Source organism: Saccopteryx leptura, chromosome 13, assembly GCF_036850995.1.
Source record: "Saccopteryx leptura isolate mSacLep1 chromosome 13, mSacLep1_pri_phased_curated, whole genome shotgun sequence".
NCBI classification, from domain to species: Eukaryota; Metazoa; Chordata; class Mammalia; order Chiroptera; family Emballonuridae; genus Saccopteryx; species Saccopteryx leptura.
This window is the reverse complement of record NC_089515.1, coordinates 18,215,601-18,241,830: the sequence shown is the minus strand read 5'-3', so window position 1 is coordinate 18,241,830 and position 26,230 is coordinate 18,215,601. Positions and strand designations below refer to the sequence as shown.

General features: G+C 39.1%; 1 protein-coding gene across 5 annotated transcripts in view; it reads left to right on the top strand.

The window, feature by feature from the left end:
• Window positions 1-26,230, top strand: part of ADD3 (adducin 3) — a 125,109-nt gene that overhangs the window by 60,925 nt on the left and 37,954 nt on the right. The window contains exon 2 of one of the 5 annotated variants that reach the window (XM_066354553.1): window positions 14,060-14,157. The exons of 3 other annotated variants lie outside the window; for them this stretch is intronic. The gene's annotated coding sequence lies outside the window, so the exon portion shown is untranslated. Of the gene's footprint in view, window positions 1-10,229; window positions 10,333-14,059; window positions 14,158-26,230 lie in introns of those variants that run through there. One more of the 5 variants, XM_066354554.1, reaches the window with a different exon arrangement.

Sequence of the window (26,230 nt, the reverse complement as noted above, 5' to 3'; positions counted from 1 at the left end):
TTCTGGGGGGTGCAGACCAAGGTCAACAGCCACCTGTGTGCTGCCCCTGGCCACCCTGCTTGAGCTACAAAGCAATCTGCAGACAACTGCTACTTGTGCTGTCTTGGAGGTGGCCAGGATAGGTCAAGCGGAGAAGCAAGGCCAGCCGACACTAGTGCCAGGTCTAGAGCCACTTAGCGAGAGGTACGGGGCACAGTAAGGCCAGACGCTGCTTGAAGGTTCAGAGATTTTAGGAGCTTGAAGCATGAGCCAAGACAGGCCGCTAGGATGGAAACAGCTTGGGTTCGGCCCACAGGTTGGGAGGGGTGGCTCTCAGGGAATCACCAGGGTGGGGCTAACCCTGTTAGCCAGGTTGATGGAGACTCAGGTATATCACCCACTGCTGGCTCCGTTGGGGAAGGGCACAGAAAAGGAACAACGGCCTCTGCCACACTTCTGCCTGGGGGAAAGCTGCCCCTCCGGCAATCGTCATGAAGTCAGATGGTGGAATTCCTTCCCATTGTGTTTCTGGCTTTTTCAAGCTGCTGTCCCAGCACTGGAGCTCAGATCAAGTAAGTCCATGTGCAGGCCCTTTAAGAGGAATGCCTGGAACTCCAGCAGCCCTTTGTCTCTGTCAGCCCCAATCTCCACTGGTTTTTACAGCCGGAAGTTATGGGGACTTCTCATTCTGGCCCTGGAACCCTGGACTAGGGGGGCCTGGTATGGGGCTGGGACCTCTTGCTTCTTAGGGGACCTTCAAAGCCTAGATATCTCTTCTGATTTTTGTTTGCTACATGTGGGTGTGGGACCAGCCTGTTCCCAGTCTTTACCCCTCCTCCCAGTCTCTGTGTGGCTTCTTCTTTATAGCCTTACTGTGGGACTTCCGTTCAGCTAGATTCAGGTGTTCTGAATTGTGGTGGTTCTGGAGTTTAGTTGTTATTTTGATATGGTTGTGGGAGGATTCAAGTACTGTGTTTACCTATGAGGACAGATCACAAAAGTAATATTTTTAACAAAAGATTGCATGTCATGAATGTTTTTATATGTTGTGTTCATATTACATTTTTTTTACCTGTTTTCTGTTCTGTTTTTGCACTTTTCCCCAAAGCAGAAGTTATTTGTGAATCCAGGTTTTTTAATAGCAGACATAGGTTACTCTTTACTTTTTTTCCCGCTTCGTTTCTTAGTCTTCCTCTAAGAAGTGGTATTAATAAATGTATTAATAAAATACATTGTTTGGGGGAGTATCATGCTGTGGTAGAGTCAAAGCCACATATTGTTTTTTCATTTTAAGTTTGGCAACTTTCAGATACAAGTTTGCTAGTTTGATTAATTTTTAAATGAGAAATTAATCTTAAGACCTAATGATTTATTGAATTTCAACCCATTTTATTAGACTTAACTTGCCAATCATTATAGAGTATGTTTTATACATTTTTTTTATCCAGAAGAAAACCTATATGAACACTAACCATCTTCCAGTTATCTTCAACCTTGCCTTCTCTATAATTGCTTCCTCTTTAAATCCTGAATTACCTCTTTTATCAAATAACCATCTATCAAATATTAACTAGGCAGAGGACATTATTTGTTTACCATCTGAGATATTTTGCGAACTTGCCCCGTACTGGGTGCTGAGGGGCCCTGTCGTCCAGTGGCCCACAGTGAGAGAGCTGTACCAGTGAGCAGATGGGGGAGGGGGGTGGAGTCAGTGTGTAATGCATGCTGTGTTGGAGGTGAGCCAGAGGGCTGTGGGATTTGAGGCTTTAAACTTCAAGGTGGAGGCTTCCCTTCACAAATCCATCTTTGTAAGAGAGGCAACACCAGGGTATTCCTAAATGGGAAATTACAGCATGTAGCCGGAGACGCCCACGGACAGGAGGTGCATTTCACCAGCCTGTAGAGGCTCACCGCTTCTGAAGTGTGAACACTGGGCAGCATTTTTATCACGGAGTTATCCATGTTGTGTTATCATTTATAAGAACAATTACTTGGGGGGGGAGCCATGAAAGAGTCAGAGCTACTCTTTAGCACTCCTGTGCGTCTAGGGCCACCTGTGACTTAGGTTTCATAGCCCAGGATGGCAGGCTGTTCGTGAGGATGATTCCGACATGGAGCTCCCACACTCGCATCACCTCCGCTCAGGTGTGCGCTTGCTCCAGGCCTTCTCCCCCTTGAGAGCTGCTCCCTCAGCTGCATCTCCTGTACGGTTTGGTTGCCCCACAACTATCTGGGTTGTCTTTTACCCAGAGCCCCTCCACACTGTGTAAAATTAGTCTATTATGAAAATCACTTCTCTGCCTTTCTCTCCATTGCCACTGGCAGTGTGACCTTTTTGCTTACCATTTTTGAGTCTCAGCATTCTTATCTGTGAAAGGGGCATAATAATATTGTGTTATCGGCTTGTAGTGGGCAGCCCATGGGGTAAGGAAAAAAACGCAGGGTCTGCCTTAGTCCTGCGGTGCTTCAACACTTTGCTTTCCTTTCTGGAGATTGTTCAGCTGTAGTTTTTGTTCGTTTGTTTTTGCTACTTTGACACCATTGGTTTTTTTTAAAGATATTATTTATTCACTTTGGAGAGGAGAGAGAGAAATGAGAGAAGGGGGGAGGAGCAGGAAGCATCAACTCCCATATGTGCCTTGACCAGGCAAACCCAGGGTTTCGAACCAGCAACCTCAGGATTCCAGGTCGATGCTCTATCCACTGCGCCACCACAGATCAGGCTGTTCTTGCTACTTTGAATGTAACTGAATAGCGACACCCGGGACAGACGTGCATGGTTTCAGTGTGCAGGCACTGCATACAGAGTGCTCGCGTTCAAGCAGGGGGAGACCCTGGGAACAGCCAGCTGATACAGAGTCTGGAATGCTGTTGTTTAAAGCATTATGGAGACACAGATGAAGGAGCTTTAAGTTTTTTTTGGAACTAGATCAGAAAAGTAAGATTTGAACTGGGCCTTGAATCTTCACTTGGTGGATAAAAGGAAGACCTTGCTAGGCAACGGGAGCAGTTTATACAAAGACAGGTGAAGCTATAAGTATATAGAGTATAAGTAGTCTCTATGCACTCAAAAGTCTGTGCTCTCCTCCTCGGCCACCCAGTTCTGTCATAGTAGGAAGGCAAAGAAAACAAGTAGCCCTTTTTTTTAAGATGAAAAGAACTGCTTGTCTCAGCAGTGAATAGAGTCCTACTTGATTTGCTCTGCTGTTATTTTCTTTGCATGTACAAAATGGGTAAGGAAAGCACAGAGGCTTAGAAGCAGCATGTGAATGTATCTAGTCTTGAACTGTGCCTTGTACTATCAGTTCTTCCTCCACTTCCGGTGTTTTTTTGCTTTGATCACTTACTACATGCCAGCCACTTTGCAGTGGTTATCTCTTTTAATCTACACAGCTTTATGAGCTAAGATTTCCCTTGTTTTTTTTTTTACAGATGACAGCACTGAAAGTTAAAGGAGTTTTAAAAACCCAAACCAGAAACACTTAAGATGCATAGCCTGTAAGTGAGAGAGGTCTTTTTTGGAGCCAGCATTATCTCCAAAGCTTCAGTTCTTTTTATCCTAAAATGAAGTGCAGAGCTGCTGCCTCATGCCTTAGACGGCCCCGCCAGTACACCACTGACCAGCTGAAGGACTGGTACAGGCAGCCACACTTTCTAAGCTGTATTTCCTTCACCTACAAAGTGGAGTAATTGGAGCAGATGAGCTACACTTCCTTTAACTTGATGGTTTCTTCTTAGGTTTCTCCATCTATTTCATTCACGTCTGATCATTGTTTGCATTCAAGTGTAAGTTACGAGTTGTAGTGGAGAATGTTCTAGTGCACAGGTTGCAAAATCATGACTATTTGAAGTTGTTTTAAATCACTTTTAAAATCAAAATAGTGATTGCCTCTGGGAAGTGGGAGAGGGGATTGCCTGGGAAGGGGCATGAGGGAACTTTCTGGGATGGAGGTGGTTTATATCTTGACAGGAGTTTGGGGTGTACACTTATATATTTTAGCATTTCATTGTATATCAATCTTACATCCGGAGAAAAAAGCTGTAAACAAATATTGAACTCTGGATAATGATATGCCTGCTGAAATATTTGAGGAAAAGTATACTGGGTATACTGGTGTCTGTAATTTACTTTAAAATTCACTAAGAATAATGTAGATTCCTGGATGGATAGAGGATGGCTTGATGAAGAGATACGTGATAAAAGAAAGTGTAGTACAGTGTTAATGTACTACACTGATTTTATATATGGTGTTAATGGCAGAACTAGGGAGTGCTTATATGGTTCTCACTGTAAAATTCTTTCAAATGTGCTGTATATTTGAAATTTTAATAAAATAATTCTATAGAAAATTTATTATTAGAATAAGTTGGGGAGAAAATCATTTTTTAAAATAATTTTACTAGGGTGACATCGATAAATCAGGGTACATATGTTTAAAACATGTCCAGGTTATCTTGTCAATCAATTATGTTGCATACCCATCACCCAAAGTCAGATTGTCCTCCGTCACCTTCTATCTAGTTTTCTTTGTGCCCCTCCCCCTCCCCCTTTCCCTCTCCCTCTCCCCCCATCCCCTGTAACCACGACACTCTTATCAATGTCTCTTAGTCTCGCTTTTATATCCCACCTACGTATGGAATGTGTAAACCAGTTCCTGGTTTTTTCTGATTTATCAATACTTATTTCACTTCATATAATGTTATCAAGATCCCACCATTTTGCTGTAAATGATCCGATGTCATCATTTCTTATGGCTGAGTAGTATTCCATTGTGTATATGTGCCACATCTTCTTTATCCAGTCATCTATTGAAGGGCTTTTTGGTTGTTTCCATGTCTTGGCCACTGTGAACAATGCTGCAATGAACATGGGGCTGCATGTGTCTTTACATATCAATGTTTCTGAGTTTTTGGGGTATATACCCAGTAGAGGGATTGCTGGGTCATAAGGTAGTTCTATTTTCAGTTTTTTGAGGAACCACCATACTTTCTTCCATATTGGTTGTACTACTTTACATTCCCACCAACAGTGAATGAGGGTTCCTTTTTCTCCACAGCCTCTCCAACATTTGCTATTACCTGTCTTGTTAATAATAGCTCATCTAACAGGTGTGAGGTGGTATCTCATTGCAGTTTTGATTTGCATTTCTCTAATAACTAAAGAAGATGAGCATCTTTTCATATATCTGTTGGCCATTTGTATTTCTTCCTGGGAGAAGTGTCTGTTCATGTCCTCTTCCCATTTTTTTATTGGATTATTTGTTTGTTTGTTGTTGAGTTTTATGAGTTCTTTTATATTTTGGATATTAGGCCCTTATCTGAGCAGTTGTTTGAAAATATCACTTCCCATTTAGTTGGCTTTCTGTTTATTTTGTTATCAGTTTCTCTTGCTGAGCAAAAACTACTTAGTCTGATGTAGTCCCATTCATTAATGTTTGCCTTCACTTCTCTTGTCTTTGGAGTCAAATTCATAAAATGCTCTTTAAAATCAAGGTCCATGAGTTTAGAACCTATGTCTTCTTCTATGTACTTTATTGTTTCAGGTCTTATATTTAGATCTTTGATCCATTTTGAATTAATTTTAGTACAAGGGGACAAACTGTAGTCCAGTTTCATTCTTTTGCATGTGGCTTTCCAGTTTTCCCAGCACCATTTGTTGAAGAGGCTTTCTTTTCTCCATTGTGTGTTGTTGGCCCCTTTATCAAAAATTATTTGACCATATATATATGGTTTTATTTCTGGACTTTCTATTCTGTTCCATTGGTCTGAGTATCTATTTTTCTGCCAATACCATGCTGTTTTGATTGTCGTGGCCCTATAATATAGTTTGAAGTGAGGTATTGTAATGCCCCCAGCTTCATTCTTTTTCTTTAGGATTGCTTTGGCTATTCGGGGTTTTTTATAGTTCCATATAAATCTGATAATTTTTTGTTCCATTTCTTTAAAAAATGTCATTGGAATTTTGATGGGAATTGCATTAAATTTGTATATTGTTTGGGGTAATATGGCCATCTTGATTATATTTATTCTTCCTAACCAAGAACAAGGAATATTCTTACATCTCATTGTATCTTTTTCAATTTCCCTTAACAATGGTTTGTAGTTTTCATTATATATAATAAGTCCTTTACATTCTTTGTTATGTTTATTCCTAGGTAGAGAAAATCATTTTTAAAATGAGTCAACAGTTTCACATCAACTGCCATAGCTCGCGCTGAGGGGCTTTGTAATGCCACCCCAGGCTCTCCTTAGGCTGGCTGAGTTGGAGTGACCTAATTTAAACAGCTCAGAGAGACCTTCTCTTTCCTTCACCAACCTGTCAGTTGGGACGTTCCTGCCCTGGGACAAGCTAGTCTGTCCCACAGAACTGAAGCTTGCCAAGTGACGCTCATCCTTGTGGCTGCTTGAGTCACCAATAGTTACATTTCTAGAAGGTAGCATTGCCATCAGCCAAAGATTAAACTTTTTCTCCCCACCCCCCTCCCACCCCAGGTATCCCTTGATCAGATGATGTTAAGGAATGAGCCGTTTTTGGTTTTGCCCTTTGTTCTCAGGCTCTTGCTTACTGGGTGCCTTGTGTTTCTTTAACAGACCACGCTTGCGCTCTCACAGCACTGTAGTTGTGGACAGCTTCTCACTGTGCTGGTCTGAGTTCTGGCACAGGAGAGCATCTTCATCCTGAAGCTCTGGAATGTTGCTCTTGTATTTGGAGCAAACAACTTACCTTTTTTCTTATTATTATTATTTTTTTTTGTATTTTTCTGAAGCTGGAAACAACGGGGAGAGACAGTCAGACAGACTCCCGCATGCACCCGACCGGGATCCACCCGGCACGCCCCCTGCCCACCAGGGGGCGACGCTCTGCCCACCAGGGGGCGATGCTCTGCCCCTCCCGGGCGTCGCTCTGTTGCGACCAGAGCCACTCTAGCGCCTGGGGCAGAGGCCAAGGAGCCATCCCCAGGGCCCGGGCCGTCTTTGCTCCAATGGAGCCTTGGCTGCGGGAGGGGAAGAGAGAGACAGAGAGGAAGGAGAGGGGGAGGGGTGGAGAAGCAGATGGGCGCTTCTCCTGTGTACCCTGGCCGGGAATCTAACCCGGGACTTCTGCACGCCAGGCCGACGCTCTACCACTGAGCCAACCGGCCAGGGCCTTACCTTTTTTCTTTGTTGGTTAAGCCTCAGCCCCTAGTGGTGCTCATAATGCGTCTCATCCAACTTGTGTTGGAGAATGTGAGATCATTTAGGAGTGTGTGAGCTCTTGTGCAGCAAAAGGAGAGAGCAATGAATTACGTTACAATGATGAGTGAATTGTGGAGATACATAGTTGTCTATAAAAAAAAAGATAGCTAAAATATGTTTTGAGTTATTTTGTTATAAAAATGTCATTTTTATTTAATTTTCATAACAATAATTAATCCAATTATAATACATACTGAAAACAAGTTACATATTGTATGTTTGAAAATACATTTTACAAGATTAAAATATAACAAATATTTGAAATAAAATTGGGGCCCTTGGCCGGTGGCTCAGTGGAAAGAGTGTCGGCCCAGCATATGGTTCTCTCAGGTTCAATTCCTGGTCAGGGCACAGAGGTAAAGCAACCACCTGCTTCTCTTCCCCTTTCTTTCCCTTTTCTCTCCCTCTTCCCTTCCCATAGCCAGTGGCTTATTTGGTTTGAGCATCACCCTGGGCGCTGAGGCTAGCTTGGTTGGTCCCAACTGAATGCATCAGCCTCAGGTGCTAAAAATAGCTTGGTTTATTCAAGCATTGGCTCCAGACAGGGTCGCCAGGTGGATCCCAGCTGGGGCACATGCAGAAATCTGTCTCACTATCTCCCCTCCTCTCCAAAAGAAAGAAAAAAAGAAATAGTGGGAGAGAGGGAGGGAGGGAGGGAGGGAGGGAGGGAGGAAGGAAGGAAGGAAGGGAGGAAGGAAGGGAGGAAGGGAGGGAGGAAGGAAGGAAAAATAAAGTTGATTGGAGATGGAGAGCAGGAAGAGAAGAGAATACTTGTTGCACATGAGCCATATTATAGTTGTTAAGCCTCTAGCACTCAGTAAAAGAGTATTTATATTTAGAATCTACAAAACTGACGGGGAGAGGGAAAAAGAAATTTAACTGCTTGAGAGTTACTCTAAAAGATTGGATCTGTACATTTATATGAATCCGTGAAACAGGCAGGTGTATGTGAGTGCCAAATAATGTCTGAACTAACCAAGAAAAACTTGCTTTTCAGCATGACTGTGGTGAAAGCTTTGGGTCCCAACCACTTTCATGTTTATAAGGATTTTTAAAGGGACTAACTGCACACTGGGCAAGCAGCTATGTAGTCCAAAAAGGTATTGGCTGGATTTAACGTACTGGGGGCATGTGGATTCCTAAGAATGTCACACCTTGTCTGTGCCAATAAATCAAAGTGTCTATTCTTGATACTGAATCTGATGTCATTGGCAGATTTTCCTCTTTATTAGAAGGGTGATATTCAAAAGGGAGAATATTTTTTTATGTATTTTGCTCTTTCTGTGATTGGGGTGTTTTATGGCTTATTTTTTTCTTTTTTTAAGCTCTGAAATATTACTGGCAAGTCCCAAGAAAACCAGATCTGGATTTCATTTTGTCTCTTCAACTCTGTGTGATCTTGTGCACATTCCTGACATGTTACAAACAGCTTGTGTCTCTGAATGTGCAGTATCCATTTTCAGTGGTGAAAGCCCCGAAAGGAAACAGACTGATTCTTCCATGCACAAACAGCTGGGCAGTTGTGGATGGAATTAATTGCTGATATATATTGGCTGTGTTTTTCTTCTCTTGTCATTTCCTTTGCAGCTGCAAAAGTGAAGTTTGACTTGAAAACAGACATTTCCAGCAGTGCAAAAAGTATCAAGATGGGATTCTTCAGATATAATATGTAACTGCTACCTTTGAGTTGTTCAGTTTGGGAGAGAATAAACAGATGATTTATAATTGCACATACTGTTGAAAAAATAGTTAAATCAGGAACTTGAACTCTAAAAGGAGTATTTTGGAATGGGTTCATTTATCTTATAGTAGGAGTAACCTCATAATTCAATAAAAGGCTGGAGTAGTCAGCACCATCACCCTAGGATCCTGAAAGAGAGGCTGTTCTAGGCCATCTCTTAAAATACCAAAATGGTCAATAGTCAACACTGATTTACTGTTCCAATGTGAGGGAGTAGCTGTTGGTGAGGGTAATCTGATGGGTATCATTAAAAATAATATTTTTCTGGTTTTCCCCTACAGCCTTTTCTATTATTTTTTTTAACTTTCTATGTAAATTATTATATCGCTTATTTTTTATGTGCTTGGATATTTTACTGAGAAACATTTATTATTTCATGAGTTATAGGAGTTAAATTAAAAATAACTTGATTTTATTTCTGAATGTGAATATTCAGAAAGTAGTTTGGTTAAAATCACTTTGAATAATAAGATGTTTAGTAACAGTTTGAATAACTGATTATTTTAGACACTATTAAAGATTTTTAGACAGTATGTATACACATCCTACTAAATACTTATTTGAAAATAAATAAAAAATTTTAAATCAAAACTCATGAATTATTTTAAAAAGTGGGTGACAGCAAAATTTTTGAAAGTATAGTAGGCATATTAGTGATTTTCATCAAAATAATTCATGTGTTCATTTCAGTATTCTACCAAAGGAAGTCCATAAATCAAATCTCTTATTTATGAAGTCAACTCTTGCTAGTTAGTTAGTAAGAAAATGCTTTTATTGTTTCCGATTACCAGGAGGTCCAGAGCATTGGTAGAGAAGGCTAGGCTATGCTTACGTTCATGTTCAAGTCCCTTGTTTTGGCCAAATGGGCCAAAGTGAAGTTCTCTAAACTAAGCAATGTTGCTGACACCTTGAGATACGTGGAAGCTGCTGTTGCTAAACTTAGAAGCTGGCGTGGTTGGACTTCCTTTATAGTAGTTCACTTCCACCTAACATTCTATTCTGTTTGTTGAGCTGTGTGATCTACTTTGCGTTTTATCTTTACTTTCTTTAAGGACAAGTAGTAAGTCTATTTCACTTCAAGGCAGAAAAGCTCATCTGCAAACATGAACTATCCCCCTGTTCTTTTGAGGAGGATTAACCAATTAATTTTGACTCTGAGGCCCTGCAAAATGTTGTGGCAATATTAACGTGCAGTTTGCTCTCACTGAAGTCTGCCTGGGTGTGTTGTTTCCCCCAGAGTGGGCTCCACCCTTGCTCTAACCGCACAGAGTGTGGATATCTCGCTGTTTAAAACAAAGTTCATTTTTAGGGCAGCGTTGCATCAGAATTGCCACACAAAAACCAGCTTAAGAAATGTACAGCAGCTTCAACTTTTTGTAAGTAATGGATTGTCTATTGTAATACTGATAGTGCACGCTTAGAGGGAGGCATAGATAAGATAGATGGTTAATTTTGGGTGAGCTGCTAGCAGCGCAGTATTCTTCTTGGGGAGGAGCCTGTGGCTTTAATCACTCAGCTACATATTTTTCTATTCACTTGTCTGCTCTTTTTTCTTGAGCAATTTTCTAATTTGTTTATTTTAATTGTTTTGGGGATAACCTTTGACTATTTAAGGGAAATACTGGTGGTTTCCTAAATGTGCTAACCATTCAACATTAAAATACTTGAAGTCGTGTTTTGCACTGAATTGATTGGACCCATTAATAGCCTCATCTGCCAGTACTGTATTTTGAGACATCATGGCATAAACTTTGTGTGTAAGAGTGGGTTCATTGAATTAAAAAAAGGCAGCATCTAAAGAGCCTTTATTTCTATCATAATGATGCTTTGTCCTATTGCTGTTGGGTATTTGTCAGAAGAGTTGAGGAAGGCTGCAGCCCAAAGTTCTGTTCCGTGCCTTGTCTGTGCTTCTGTGTTCTTTCTAGAGCTGGTGACGTGAACAGTCAGTTGAACTATAGGAGAATTCTTGTTATTGAATGAGGTTCATGTTCAGCAAATTTTTTCTTTCCAAATGGGGTCTGACATTTTTCCGCTCACATATTGGGGTTCTGTTTGTAGCTGGGTTTTAAATGCCTGTGCAGTGTTTAACTATACACTGACCAAAGGGGCATGTTGAGAGTGAGGCTGTGCTTTGTGATGTCTAAACTGTTTGCTTCCTTTTGTGTGTATTCATTGTGTCTTGTGGGGTAGACACACCCATTCCATACAAGCAAGTTGAACCACTTGCCCCAGATGAAATCAGAACTGAATGTTGAAACGGGTAGATTTCGGTTAAGCTTGCAGGGTGACATTGTGTCATCCTTTTTTGGACTCCTTAGCATTTCCTTACTTCAGTTTCCTCTTTGTAACTTGGTAGTAATTGTGTGTAGCAGTTTCCTAATGTCATAAGGATGTGAGAATAAAGGAAAATCATTGTATCATAGAAAAGAGCACTAGCCTGGGAATCAAGAGGCTGTTTCTTTGGATACTGGTTTCTTCACCTGTAAAATTAGGAATTTGACTTAGCTCTCTAAGATTTTCCAGCTTAAAATACCATAATATTTTTTGTAAAGATATATGTCTATTCCAGAAATATTAAAAGGAATATATTATAGTTGAGAATAAATGTTTAGATACCAACGCAGAATTATTTTTAAAAAAATTACATGAAAAACTAAAGCTTTGCTTTAAATAAATTGTATGTGTATATCAGAAATTTTGGAAATTTACTTGTTTAAATATCTGAGCAGTAGAAATAGCTATATAAGTCTTCTCAACAAGAAAATAATTTTCAAGGTGAACCTCTTGTCACAAGTGTTGTGTAGGCACTTTATTAAACATTGCTTATACTTAGTGTAAAATTATTAGTTGTTTCACCTTAGGTAAGTGGCTGTAAATGTTTTTCAGTGTATTTTGCATTGTGGCCCAATACATATACCACATACACACCACTTAATCTCTGGAATAAATTCCTCTTACAGCATAGAAAACACTGCCATTTTTTTGTTCTATTTTATTTTTTAAAATATTGAGCTGGATGATTTCTACTGTTATCCACTGAGCTGGATAATTTCTACTGTCGCTTTGAACTGTAGAAGAATAGTTACCCTTAGACTTTCATAGCTGTTCCAGAGCAAAACTTGCCAATCAGTTTGCTGTTACATATTGAAATTAGGTCTGACCAGGCACTGGCGCAGTGGATGGAGCATTGACCTGGAATACTGAGGTCCCAGATTCAAAGTCCTGAGGTCACTGGCTTGAGCAAGGGGTCACTGGCTCATCTTGAGTCCCCCCCCATCAAGGCCCATATGAGAAGCCATCAGTGAATAACTAAGGTGCTGCAACTACGAGTTGATGCTTCTCATCTCTCTCCCTTCCTGCTTGTCTCTTTCTCTCAAAACAAATATTGAAATTAGAAGATTTTCTACATAGATTTTCTTTGTAACTTTTATAGAAAGTCAGCAGTTACTATTCCCAGTATTACTCTTTTTTCTTATAATAATTATGTAATAAAAAGAAAATGGAGTGAATTTTTTTCACCAGGCCCTATAGTGACTCCCAAGTCCCTTTCTGTTTACTTCAGTATGCTATATAAATTGTATCTCGCCTGACCTGTGGTGGTGCAGTGGATAAAGCGTCGACCTGGAAATGCTGAGGTCGCCGGTTTGAAACCCTGGGCTTGCCTGGTCAAGGCACATATGGGATTTGATGCTTCCTGCTCCTCCCCCCTTCTCTCTCTCTGTCTCTCTCTCCTCTCTCTCCCTCTCTGTCTCTCTCTCCTCTCTAAAAAAAAAAAAAAGAAAGAATAAATAAAAAAAATAAAAATAAAAAAAATAAATTGTATCTTATTTATGCAGACTGCATTAGTGAAAACTAAGACACATAAAAAAGGGTTGGGAAGACTTTTCTAGAGAGTGAGATCTAATGGGTCATATAGGTTAGATGTACAGTACCAAGTTACCTTGATAGACCCCATCTTTGTCCTCACCAGTTTTCCGAGGTTCTGCAGAAGTTCCCTGCTCTGCTTTAATATCCATATTAATTTTATAACTTAAAATATGCACATGGTAAAAAGAGAAAGCAATACAAAGTATATATGCTGTGCCAGCCATTCGTGAGTTGGCCCTGACAGTCATGTTTTAGCAACCAATCAGGTAATGTTGGGTTCAAGTTCAGTAACCTTATATTTTTTCAGGTGAGAGGAGGGGAGATAGTGAGACAGATTCCCACAAGCACCCGGACAAGGATCCACCAGCAAACCCATCTGGGGCCAATGCTTGAGTACTAAAGCTATTTTTAGTATCCGAGACTGATGCGCTCCAAGGGAGCTATCCTCAGCATCCAAGGTCGTGCTTGAACCAGTCAAGCTGTTGGCTGCAGGAGGGGAAAAGGGAGAGAAGAGGGAGAGGATGGGGGAGAAGCAGATGGTCGCTTCTCCTGTGTGTCCTGACTGAGAATCGAACCCGAGATGTCCATACACCAGGCCGACGCCCTATTCCCTGAGCCACCAACCAGAGCCAAGTTCAGTAACTTAAGTATAAGATTATAAGCAGATCACCTACCCTCCTTGTTCCTCAGTTTTACCATCTATAAAATGAGAGGTTGGAATAGATGTTTTTAATGTCCCTTCCAACTGTAATATTTACCTAATATTTTTGTTGGACTATTGATTACGCTATATAACCTTAATTATATAAAGTTTCTGTTATTTAAATTGAAAACATCTTTCGTATATATTGTGTGGTCTGTAATTTATTTGACCTGCCATATGGCCTAAGCTATTTGAAACTTTAGGGATATAAAAAAAGGGAAGTTGAATATTATACTATATTTTACATAAACTCTTCTTTGTAAAATGTCAATTTCAAAAGCATAAAACCCATTCCAGGAGTAAATTCAAGCTTTTGTCAAGCTTGAATATTTGAGGAGAAGATTCTGAGTGAGGTGATGTTTGTTTTTAAAATGGATCTTTGTAATTTTCAATGAATCTAACCATTCAAAGTTAATCCTAAGGGCTTTGAAACTTGGCTTCAGCCCCCTACTTTAAATTGTTTTCACATTCTAACCCTCTAATCCACATCTCCTTATTTCACTGAATGCTAAAATTGATATTGCTTGACATAGCTAAGTTTCCTGACTTGATGCTGAGGAAGCAGCCTTGAACTGGACGCTATCACCCTGCCAGCAAAGTTAAGTTACACAGCAAACAGCAACATTACCAGGTAACAGAGCAGGAATCTTTGCTCCATCGTGCATGGGTTGTTTAGCATTGCCTGTTTTACAGTTTTATTCTTGTGATTCTGTCAAATGACAGCTTTCTTGAAAGCAAACTTCAATGTTTGATTCGTGTAATGGCAACAGGCCTTGAGGTAGGGGTACCTGTGTATTCGTATGCTGGTTACCCTAGCTTCTTGGCAGAAGGCTTGACATACTTTGAATAAATACTCTTTTCTAAAACCTGAGATAGGATTTATTTTCCAAGTAATAGTAGATAATTATACTATTTGGTATAGTATATGGTATATAATTGGTAAAATGGTAGATAATTATAGTATTCCTTGCTAATTTCCATTTCAATTGTTTGACATATGATTCTGTTTATCAAAATGTGTTGAGGACTTTCTAGGACCCAGGCACTGCATTAAATGGTGGGACTACCTAGGTGACAGAGACAATCTCACTGAAGTCTAGTACAGTGACAACTGTTTCGATTTCTTTCATTGTTGTTTTCTAATATTCGCTGGTAAGTGGAGCTGGAAAGAGTAAGTTCTTAATCTGAGTCTGTGAAAATAGATGAAAACAAAGCATGTTTTTATTATTTAAAACGGTGATCATACCATGTTAGGGTATTGTCAGTTACTGTGCAGGCATATATGTGGGTTTGCTAGTGACATCAGTTTCTCACTAATCAAATTCTAAATGAAATAGAGTTGCAATGCTTGGACTAATTGAGCCTCAATTTTAGCCTACTAAAATGTATCTGAGATATAAAAACTGGTTGCAGTAATGGTAGCTCAGATATACTAATGATTTAAACAATTGCTTGTTTGTATGAAATTAACCTTGAAAATGGTCACACTGTGTCTTGATGACACATCCTGATACTTTCTTTGTCAAGTTACCCCATCCATTGTGGTATTTATGACTAAGGAAATTCACTATAGTTAGAAATATACAGGATACTGCTATCTACAGGATGTTGAACAAACTTTGTCTAAAACATTTTAAATCATTTTAGAAAAACAGTTATAGCAAAATCAATCAAATAGATGGTAGTTGGAGCTGAAGCAGAAAGCCATTTTAAATGAGAGAGAGAAAAAAGTTGAATCGTTACTCTGGTCCGTTGTGTAATCCCAGAAGGGACTGACGTTTCTCCTCTGGAGCCCACCCAGCTTTTGGCCAGGGTCCTGTGACACACAGTGGGAATTCACTTCCTATCAGGAAACGCTGTTTTTCAATGTATTATCTTGTTGAGACAACCACAGTGAACAATAGGCTATTAATGTATTAGAACAACAAGTGTCATAACTAAGCCAATATTTGCTTTGTTTTGAGTGTTACACTGAAAAAAAACACACACTTTGGCTGGGCCTCAGAATACATTTGTACACTTAACCATCAGTGACTGCTGAGCACAAAAGCCATGACAGTTAAAAAGAACAAAGAAGAAAAAAAATGCTTTAATAATGGTGATGAACTTTGGCAGGTTTACTCTACTCACTTCCTGTCCACAAAGAGACAAGAATAAATTAAATATTTCAAACACATCTTTCAGGTATGAAAAATGTCCACTTAAAAGCCTGTTTTGAGTCTTGGAAGCCACAGCAAGAAACTGGCATAAAGGAAAAAAGCCTTCATCAACTCATGTTCTCTTGTGAAATATCAAACCCTATTATAAGATGGATCACATTCAATTTTGGATATTTATATTTTAAATAGTTTGATAATATCACTTATTTGGGGACTGACAGCTTTTAAAACGTTACTTTTCATAATGATTTGGGAGAAGAAAATTCCATTTAAGGCATAGGCAGTTAATATCAAGTCACTACTGTAATTATGTGATACAAGCTCAGTAAGATTTTAGACCTGGAAGGTAAACTGAGATGTCATCTGGTCAACCACCGCATTTTATACATGAAGAACTTCAGATCTTACCTTTTCATTGAAATCTTCCTTTACTATTATAAGCCAAAATTCTGTTTATTAGCAATCCTCAACTGTTCTTGGAGATCTCATATTTATCTTTTTTTGGCTGTTGTCATAAACTGGTTTTTACTGCCAGTTATCTTTCCATGTGGTCATGTTTTAGTTCTCTCTCTGATTAAACTGGAATGTTCTGAAGGGCAGGACGTAGACCTGTGCCTTCGATTTCTTTATAGTCTTTCCTTCCAGCTGATTTAGTGTTTGCTGAGTGATGGAATCAGTAGTTTGGGAGGCTTTTTTGTAGCTTTATTTGCGCCTGGTCTCAAAAACACAGCAGCGGTAATAATAGGTTTTAATTGCTTTTTTATACCTTTTCAGTCAGTTTAAGACATTTTCTATGCAGGTCACAATATTACTACCTCAACCATCATGGACATCTGGTTCCTCTGACCAAACCATGGTTAGCCCAGTTTTCAAGGGTTGCTCTAGGTTCCCTGCCCTAGCTTATTCTTTTTCTTTTTCTAAATTATTTTTATTTATTCATCCATTTTGGAGAAGAGAGACAGAGAGAGGGAGAAGGGGGGGGAGCAGGAAGCATCAACTCCCATATGTGCCTTGACCGGGCAAGCCCAGGGTTTTGAACTGGCGACCTCAGCGTTCCAGGTCTACGCTTTATCCGCTGTGCCACCACAGGTCAGGCCAGCCTAGCTTATTCTAAGACGAGTAGAGAATGAGATATTATGAGTCAACAGCCCTACTCACGTCACTCAGTTTAATAAACCCTATTGATAACTTCAAATGGACAGTAGAACAAGTAAAATGATGTTGACCCAGTTACTGGGACAGGCAGACATACACAGATAACTTCAAAGCAGCACAAACAGACAGAGCACTTTGGAAACACAGAGGGGAAACAAAAGCTCATTCTGATGGAAGAGCTCGGGAAACCATAATTCAAGGACAGGGCTTTTGAACGAAGACCTCCGAGTGCGGGTTAAGTAGATGGGTGAAGATGAGAGGGGAAAACAGTTCAAGTGTGTTGAGAAGTAAGGTGAGCCAAGCCTCAGTCAGGGAAACGGGTTTTCCCTGGGAGAGTCGTCATTCCCAAGTCTGTAAGGGACGACGTGAAGCCTTTGCATCTTGTTTTTAGAACCTGAATTTTAGAAACCCCCAGGCTGATTACTAAGTTGTTGTTTTTTTAAGATGGGACTCTAAGATGCTTCTTTTTTTGAGAGAGCGAAACTAAGAAAATGGTATTGTGGTAAATTACATTAGGTAGCTTTGTGCTTCTCAGGTGTAAGCATGGACTCCAAGGGTTCTCGTTATCCATACTACATTTAAGATGTTTGAAATGACATTTTCCACTACTTGACAACTCATTAGAACCCTTGCCTGACAAAGGACATCAAAAGTAGACAAAAATTATTTACCAAACTCTGGAGAGCTACTTAAGTTACTAAGCTCCATGAAGATTGATTTTTATTTGACAATAGAGGACTTGACGTGCGCTTTAAGTCCAGCTAAATAAGCACTATAGAACTGAGCCGTGAGTCTAGTCTTTGTGAGCCTCAGAAAAACAAGAGTCCTACTGCAAGCCTGAGTTTTAGAGCAAGCAGTTTAAGTGGACCCTTCAGGCATGTGTGAGTGGGCACAGAAAGCTGAGTCATGCAGTTCACTCTCTCTAGTGAATTACCACAAAAGCTTGAAAGCGAAGCATTCTCATTATTTTAAAAAATGGTATAAATGGCCCTAAATTCTTATGAAAACACATTTTAAAAAATCTGTTTAGTATGTTGTTAACCCTGAATGCATACCTACAAACCCCTTAAAATCAAGAAATTGGAGCTTGAGTCATTAGCTGCTTTTCTTTTTCATAAAAGTTAACCTTTTATTGACTATACTGTAGCTTCAGGAATTAGTTTTCTTGCCAAGCCCTTTATTTAAAGGTATTATTAATGCAGTTTCTGCTTAAAATCTTTTTTTTTTTCAACGACAGATTGTATAAGCTACAATAATGCATACATGCTACTCTATGCAATACTAAAGCCCCAAGGAAGATAGATTGAGGGCTTGTGTAAGTCACATTCTCTTTTGGGACCTGTTTCTTCATTTGGAGTGAAATGAATTAGGACTGGATATAATAATATTTTATATCCTTTTAATCTCTAACACCTTTAAATTCTAAAGGTGGTGTTCCTCTTTTGGTTCTCATTAGGTAATAGTAGGGAAGGCAGTATTTATTTCTAAAGAACTGACTTTGATTCTGCATGGGTGTGCTATCTATCCACATTGTTATGACGGTAAAATGCCTCCTAAAATAGGTATTAATAGGATGGAAATTCCATTGGAATGGCATGGTCCATTGGAACAGTATGTGTATTAGTTTCCTAGGGCTACCATAACAAAGTACCACAAAATGAGTAGCTGAAAACAACAGAAATTTACTTTCTTATATCTCTTGAGGCCAGAAGTCAAAATTCACGGTTTCAGCAGGGTTGGTTTCTCCCTGGGAGCTCTGAGGGAAGATCTGTTTCATGCTTCTCTCCTGGCTTCTGGTGGCTGCCAGCAATGTGGTGTTCCCAGGCTTCCAGGGCATCAGCCCAGCCTCTGCATCCATCAGCCCATGGCTCTTCCCCTGTGTGTCTCCTCTGTGTCTCTGTGTCCACATCTCTCTCACTGTTCTCATATAAAGACTTGTTGGATTTATGGCCTGTCCTAATACAGTATGACCTCATCTTAATTTGATTACAAGTGAAGGCTCTATTTTCAGATAACATCACATTCTGAGGTAATGACATAAATTTTAGGGGACACTATTCAACCCAGTACAGTATGTAATGTTGAACTTTAGGTCTAAAGACAATTCATTTGAAAAAGCTAGTTTCACAAAAATGGTGTTGCGGGGTTTTGTTTGTTACACAAACAGATTTCTGAGGTTGATAAATACCTCTTTTCATAGACTTTCACTTAAAACTATTACCAGATTTCTAAAATGACAGATGATGGACTATTACTATTTTAAGTGAACTAGAGAGAGAGACAGATAGACAGACAGGAAGGGAGAGAGATGAGAAGTATCAACTCACAGTTGCATTACTTATTCATTGATTGCTTCTCATATGTGTCTTGATGGGGGGGGGGGGCCTCAAGCCAAGCCACTGACCCCTTGCTCAAGCCAGCAACCTTTGGGCTCAAGCCAGCAACCAAGGGATCATTTCGAAGATCCCACACTCAAGCTGGCGACCCTGCACTCAAGCTGGCTAGCCTGTGCTCAAGTCAGTTGAGCCTGTGATGAAGCTGGTGACCTCAGGGTTTTGAACCTGGAACCTCAGCATCCCAGGTCAACACTCTATCCACTGAGCCACCACCTGTCAGGCTATGAACAATTATTTTTTAAAGTGATTTCCAAGTACTATTCTCTGTGCTTAATAAGTTGCATTTTCATGGCTCAATATTAGACTTTCCATTGGTGGAGGTGGGGGAAGGGGGGACAAATGAGGTTGTGATAATCTTGAAATCCTTACAAACCAAAATCTGAAAGAACTTCAAATTGGACCTCTTTGTAGTAACAGTGTACTGAGTTACTTACAGCTTTTGGGTTGACTTTTACAGCTGTATTTTATAAGTTACAGCCATAAAAGCCAAAAAATCTTTAGAATACCAGAAATAGGAGGTCAACATGAACTCTTGGGACTTACTCATACCCTGTGTTCTTTAACATTTTATTGGTATATTTTTGTAGTTTTTAAAATAAGCAACTTTGCCTGATATTTGTTGTGTCCTCCCAGCTTCCCTCCTGTCCGTCATTGGTCACAATGACCCCATTAGGGATGGGCCTCTTGGAAGAATTGTCCATAGTAACAAATCAATTTTCTAGGTTAGCCTTTTGGGTGAATGTTTGATTTTGCAAAAACCAACTCATTTTTAATGACCTTTGGAGGATTGTTTGTATTTCATCAGAATTAGGAACTAGAATTTCTTGAGAGCAGAAATCCTTGAGAAATAGCTAGATGTAAGATTGGAATTTCAGGGAGTTGAGTTTTCTATATTGTATTCTTATACTCACTTTGGAAAGTTTCCCAGGTTTCTAGAATAGATATGAAGTAATAGGTAACAGTGGCTTTGACCTCAAACATTACTCTCAAGAAAATGTCAAAAGCAAAAAGCTTTAAATTTTCAAGTTTCAGTACTGGACAAATAATTAAGTAGACTTTAGTTCATGAAGTATGTGAGAGTTGACATTTCTTTAGGAAAAAAATAAAAAGGCTTTTTGCCCAGAAGACTATGTACCAAATAATAAAGAGACTTAAGGTAACTCTAGAAGTTGAAAATTGATAGCAATGAATCTTTCTTTAAAAATCATAATCTCCAGTGATCCCATTTTTTGAAACCTCTCATTTATCATGAGTTGTCAAGTTCTGGATAGTTTCCTGGATCTCAACTTTTAAAATTTCACTGATACCAGGGGACTTAATAACAGAAACTAAATGTCTGAGAAGCACATTTGAGTAATCAATCCACTTAGTCAACTTTTTCTTAGGGGAAAAAAAATTCTTTCTTTTATTGTTTCCGCAATCGTTTTCCGAAACTCCATGTTGTAGACAAGTGATGACCGAGGGAATATATACAGAGTGTCCATCGTATTTTGTAGAAAGAAGGGTAAAGGCTCCGAGGCATGTGTTTTTGGACTCTGTAAAATAGGTGAAGGTCGCCTCTCTCTGCTTGTTTTGCTCATCTTTTTACAAGACTATGTTAGTTTATTGAAAAATCAGTTTCATGTTAATTATTTTCCAAGAGATTCATGTTGGGAACAATTTGAGCTAAGTCTAGATAGTGATTGAGTGTAGACATTAGAAAATATGTTTCCTCTGAACTTTTTAAACACATTTTCACATTTGTAATTCCTGCCCATTGCACGGCCATTCTCATTGGTAAATTTATGATGAAAGATTTTTTTTTTCAAGTTACCAGTGAATGTTATTTCCACTCCTACCAATGTCTAAGCAAGTAACTGCCTCTCATCTTCCAAACGCCTACTCTTCAAATACAGAAGTCCAGCTCACTATTCCTCGCAACAGGTAATGTTGGTCAATAAAATGTTCTCCAGCCTAACCAGGCAGTGGCACAGTAGAGTGTCGGACTGGAATGTGGAGGACCCAGTTTCGAGATCCCGAGGTCACCAGCTTGAACCCAAGCTCGCTGGCAGGAGCAAGGGGTCACTCGGTATGCAATAGCCCCCCCCCCCCCCCCGTCAAGGCACATATGAGAAATCAATCAGTGAACAACTAAGGAGCCGCAACGAAGAATTGATGCTTCTCATTTCTCTCCCTTCCTGTCTGTCTGTCCCTATCTGTCCCTCTCTCTCTCTCTCTCTCTGCCACCAAAAAAAAAAAAAAGTGTTCTCCATCAGTCATTGGTGCTTTAATGAGAAAGAGGTCTGATTCATCCTCTGCTTCGTACAGCAGTGAATGTCTTTTGTCTTTGGATCACTTGCTGAATGTTGACCTAGCAAGCACCTGCATAAAATTTTTATACCACTGCTTTGCACTTACATTTTAAACAATGTATATTATGATTGCATCTAACTACTATGTTCCAGTTGTACAAGTACAGGATGTATTTTTCATGTTTATCAAAAGAAGTTTATCTTAATTAGCAATGTTATTTTTATTTATAAAACAAAGTCAGAAACTAAAATACACATAGCTGTGCCTTCCAATTGAGTTTTTTTCTTTTCTCTTTTTTTATTGAATGCAGATCCAACTGTCAACTTTCATTAAGTATCGGACACTTAGTAATGTGATGTGTTGTTGCTACTATTACTAGTTTATTTTATTATAGGTGTATTTTTTTGTTGTTGTTTAAATTGGGTTTTTAACTAAGGCTCAGATTAATAGTATCTCTTACTAATCAACTCTAGATTCATTGTTTCCTAGAGTTTTAAATTGAAGTTTAGGATATATACTTTTATTTTAAATATATACTTAACAAAAATCTTTCAGAACAACACCAAAAAAGGATTCATAAATTTAAGAATGGTTTTGATCAATCTTAAGATTCTGGCAGTAGGCCAGAGGGAGTTAAGTTTCTACATTTATACTCGTTTTACAGTCATGCAAGGCTTTTTAATTTTACTACTTTAAACATTTACCATTTCTATTTTGATACTAAATATTGTGATCCCATATTTCCAGGCGCCACAGTACAGAAAGGCCATACATAATCAAGGTTGTAATAGCTATATATACTTCTGGGAAATGACAGGCCTTCGAGCCGTTTCACCTTTTTTGGTCAGTTTTTCCACACCTGTTAAGATTTGTAACCATGAATAACTCCGTATTTGAAGACTTATTTGGTTATCTGAGGCAAATTATTAAACCTCAGTTTTAACTGTGACGTTGGGGATGCTGCCAACATAATCTTTTTCTGGGGGTTGATTTGTTTCTTTATAAATCGTTCAAGGCCCTCAATTCTTTCAAAATGATGCCAAATTAACTTTGAGTGCTAAAAGTGTAAACTCAAACATCATTTGTTGTTACTGAGGGCACAATCAATGTCATTTTGATAACCTCTAATTAATACAGTAATTATCTCATAGGTTAATAGCTACAACCTCCAAAATAGTGATCACTGCCCATCTGGTTGTCTTTTCAGCTGGACTTGAACCAGTTTAAGGGCCCTTGCTCTGTGTGTAGTTGTTTTTGTTTGTTGGTTGGTTTGCAACTCAAAGCAATGTGGAATGTTGCATGGTATTTTATGATATCACCCATATTGCCTGCCTCATTAAATTTCTTGGTCTGACCATCTCCTGGTACTCCTTGTCCTTATGCATCTTCTTTATCTGGCTTCCTAAGCACTGATTGAAAAGAAGGTCAAGTATGACAAATGATGAGGCAACAATATTTTGTCATGGCAAGAGCCCTGGATTGGGAGAACTTAGATTACCCCTGATGATGCCAAGTTGTATGATCTTGGAAACATCTCTTTATGAATACTTCTAATCTAGAAAATGAGATTTGGACTAGATATTATCTTAATTTTTGCTTCAAAGCCTTCAAAAAAAAAGTGAAAAGGCAGATCCTTGACTTAATAGTAATGTTAGTGGATACATCTTAAAGGAAATGTATTCCTTAGGTGTTTAGTTCAAACAAGTCATCACAATAAAACTACTTAATTTATACATCTGCTGTTCTGTGCATGCTAGGCAGACAGATGGTCATACCTTAGGTCCATTTATAAGCACTAGAATTTTTAGCCCTTTCTTATATCCTGTTCCTTTCAGTAAATGGCATTTTAAAATACCGGCACAAACTTTTTCTGCCAGGCTTTTTCTTATACTTCAATGAAGAACTGAATTTTGAAGTAAATTTTGACCATGGGGCAGTCAGTGACTGACATGGTAATGCTAATAAATGTCATTATGATGATTTTATAGCAGTACCTGGTACTCGAGAGCAATCACTCAACATCTCTGAGTATAGTTTCCCCTCATCTATACAATGTGATCTTTGAATCTAGTCTGCAGTATTCCAGGACAACTATCATAGAATCTGTAGCTATTACAGCAATAGCAATAAGTGCTTTGTGGGATAATTAAAAATTCTTCTCCCATTGGGCACTTAAAAAATGTCATCTGTATTGCTTGGTTCTACTCAGTGCCAGTTTTTTTGTTTTCATTTTCCTTGACATTTATCAACTTTTTCAGAACTATTGATTTCGTGTCAGTTATATATAAAAATTGACTAGCAGTTGAATAGTTCATGTCCTTAAGAATTTAAAATGAATAAAATTTCACTGGTCACTATGAGGATGTGGTTTGTCATAGTTTGTGCAGAGTCCAATTTGTTTTTTAGAACTTTAAATACCTTCACAGTTTCATTGTAACTTTCAGGAAAAAATTCTAACTCAGTAAACAAGCTGTTACTGTTTTGGGATTTTTAAATTTATTTATTGATATTAAAGAGAGGAGAGAGAGAGACAAAGGGGCTCAGGGAATAGGAAGCATCAACTCGTAGTAGTTGCTTCTTGTATGTGTCTTGGCCGGGAAGCCCAGGGTTTTGAACCTGTGACCTCAGCATTCCAGGTTGATGCTTTGTCCACTGTGCTACCACAGGTCAGGCACAAGCTGTTGTTGTTACCAAATATCCTGCTTTGAAGTCTTGGCATATCTTTGATTATTGTTTTAAATATGGAACATTAGGCCTGGTACTTGAAAGTACAGCCATCTCATTGCTTATATTCTAGAGAAAGCTGTTAAAACTGCCAAGAATTTTAAGTTTGGAAAGACTTTATAAGTGGTAACTTTTCATAAGATTGTTTTTACCATTCCCAGCCTAGAAATAATACAAACCAGATTGATTTGGAAGGAGCTGAGATATAGTAAAATAATTCAATTCAGCTGCCACTTACGGAGTATTCTGCCACTGGAGGGACTATAAACAAGCAGAGATCTGGACAACTGTAATAGAAGCAGATAAGAGTCAGGAACAGTGGGGGCGGGGGAAATCTGACCTTAAGTTATACAGATGGCACTTTCTGAGTGCCCAAATGGTAGAGAATTTAATTATCCCACAAATCATTAGACCTTATTTCTATAACCTGCCATAAACATTTAAAAAACAAGCTATATCAAGGAATGCTTTCTTATTTAATTCTCTCAGCACATCTTCATTCCCCTCCTCCCCCGTATTTTTCTCTCGCTTTCTCTCTCACACACACACCTCTCCGTTTCTTTGTTTCCCATCTGACCATCACTTGAATTTCTAGGGTAGTGTTTTTCAAACTGTGGGTCACAACTCATTAGTAGATCATGAATCAATTTGACCCACATTTTTTACAAAATGAAATAGATTAAAAGAGAAAGTATCAGAGTGTACTGCATAGTAAGGGAAGGCATCATGTCATGAATTTAGTTTATTTATATATCTCGTATATTTGTATGTGACTATAATATAAAATATATTTCTTATTGTTGATTGCCATTTTTAAAAGCTTGAAAGCTAGCATTCTAGAGTGTTTCATCTATTTGGGTCTTGAACCTAATGTTCTTTAAACATACATGTTGAATAGTTAACTGTGTAAATATTTGGATAACATTTTTTAAACTAGAACTTTGTTTATGCTTGATATCTTGTTTCTAATCTGCATGGCCAGAGGAGAGCCCATAGTGTCGACAAGTTTTATAGCATTACTTTTAAAAAGAAAATATGTTTCCCGCATCATTTTCAATTCAAAGAACACTGTTAAAAGACTAATTTTTTTTTCTTTAATGAAGTTCGTACTGGTTTGCACTGTCTTATATTGTTCTGAAATTCTAGAAAGCCTGACTGTTTATAGTAGTATGGTATTAAAAATATGGTTGGTTAATTTGAAAGAGGAGGAGTCTGGGAATTGAGTTGTTTCACATATCACCTAGAAGCAGAAATATTTGTGTTAAGTTTTATTGTCCAGGGTTAAGAGGTACTAGAATCTACCATTTACTTTCTTAAAATATCCCTTCTTGGCCCTGGCCGGTTGACACAGTGGTGAAGTGTTGGGCTGGTGTGCGGATGTCCCAGGTTCAATTCCCAGTCAGGGCACACAGGAGAAGTGACCATCTGGTTCTTCACCCCTCTCCCTCTAGCTTCTCTCTTTCTCTCTCTTCTCCTCCTGCAGCCGTGGCTGTAGTTGGCCCTGGACACTGAAGATGGCTCCATGGCCTCCGCCTCAGGAGCTAAGAACAGCTCAGTTGCTGAGTGGCAGAGGAACACCCCAGATGAGCAGAGCATCGCCCTCTGGTGGGCTTGCCGGGTGGAACACAGTTGGGGCGCAGGTGGAAGTTTGTCTCTCTGCCTCTCCTCCTCACACTGAATTAAAGAAAAAAACAATCCCTTGTGAGGCAGTATAGTGAAGATGTATGACTCCCAAACCATGGCAACTCTGGGTTTTTGTTATTGTTTGTTTTTTTGTTTTGGTGAAACCAGTCAGAACTGCTGAGTAGTTGGAATTGGCATTAAGATCGTGAGTTTTAGAGTTCCACAGACTAGATTTAAATCCTTGGCCCAGCACTTCCCAGCTCTTTGACCTGAGACAAGTTACTTCTCAATGACTATTTCCTCCTGTGAAATGGAGATAATAACAGCTACCTGATAGGATTTTAAGGGGTAAATG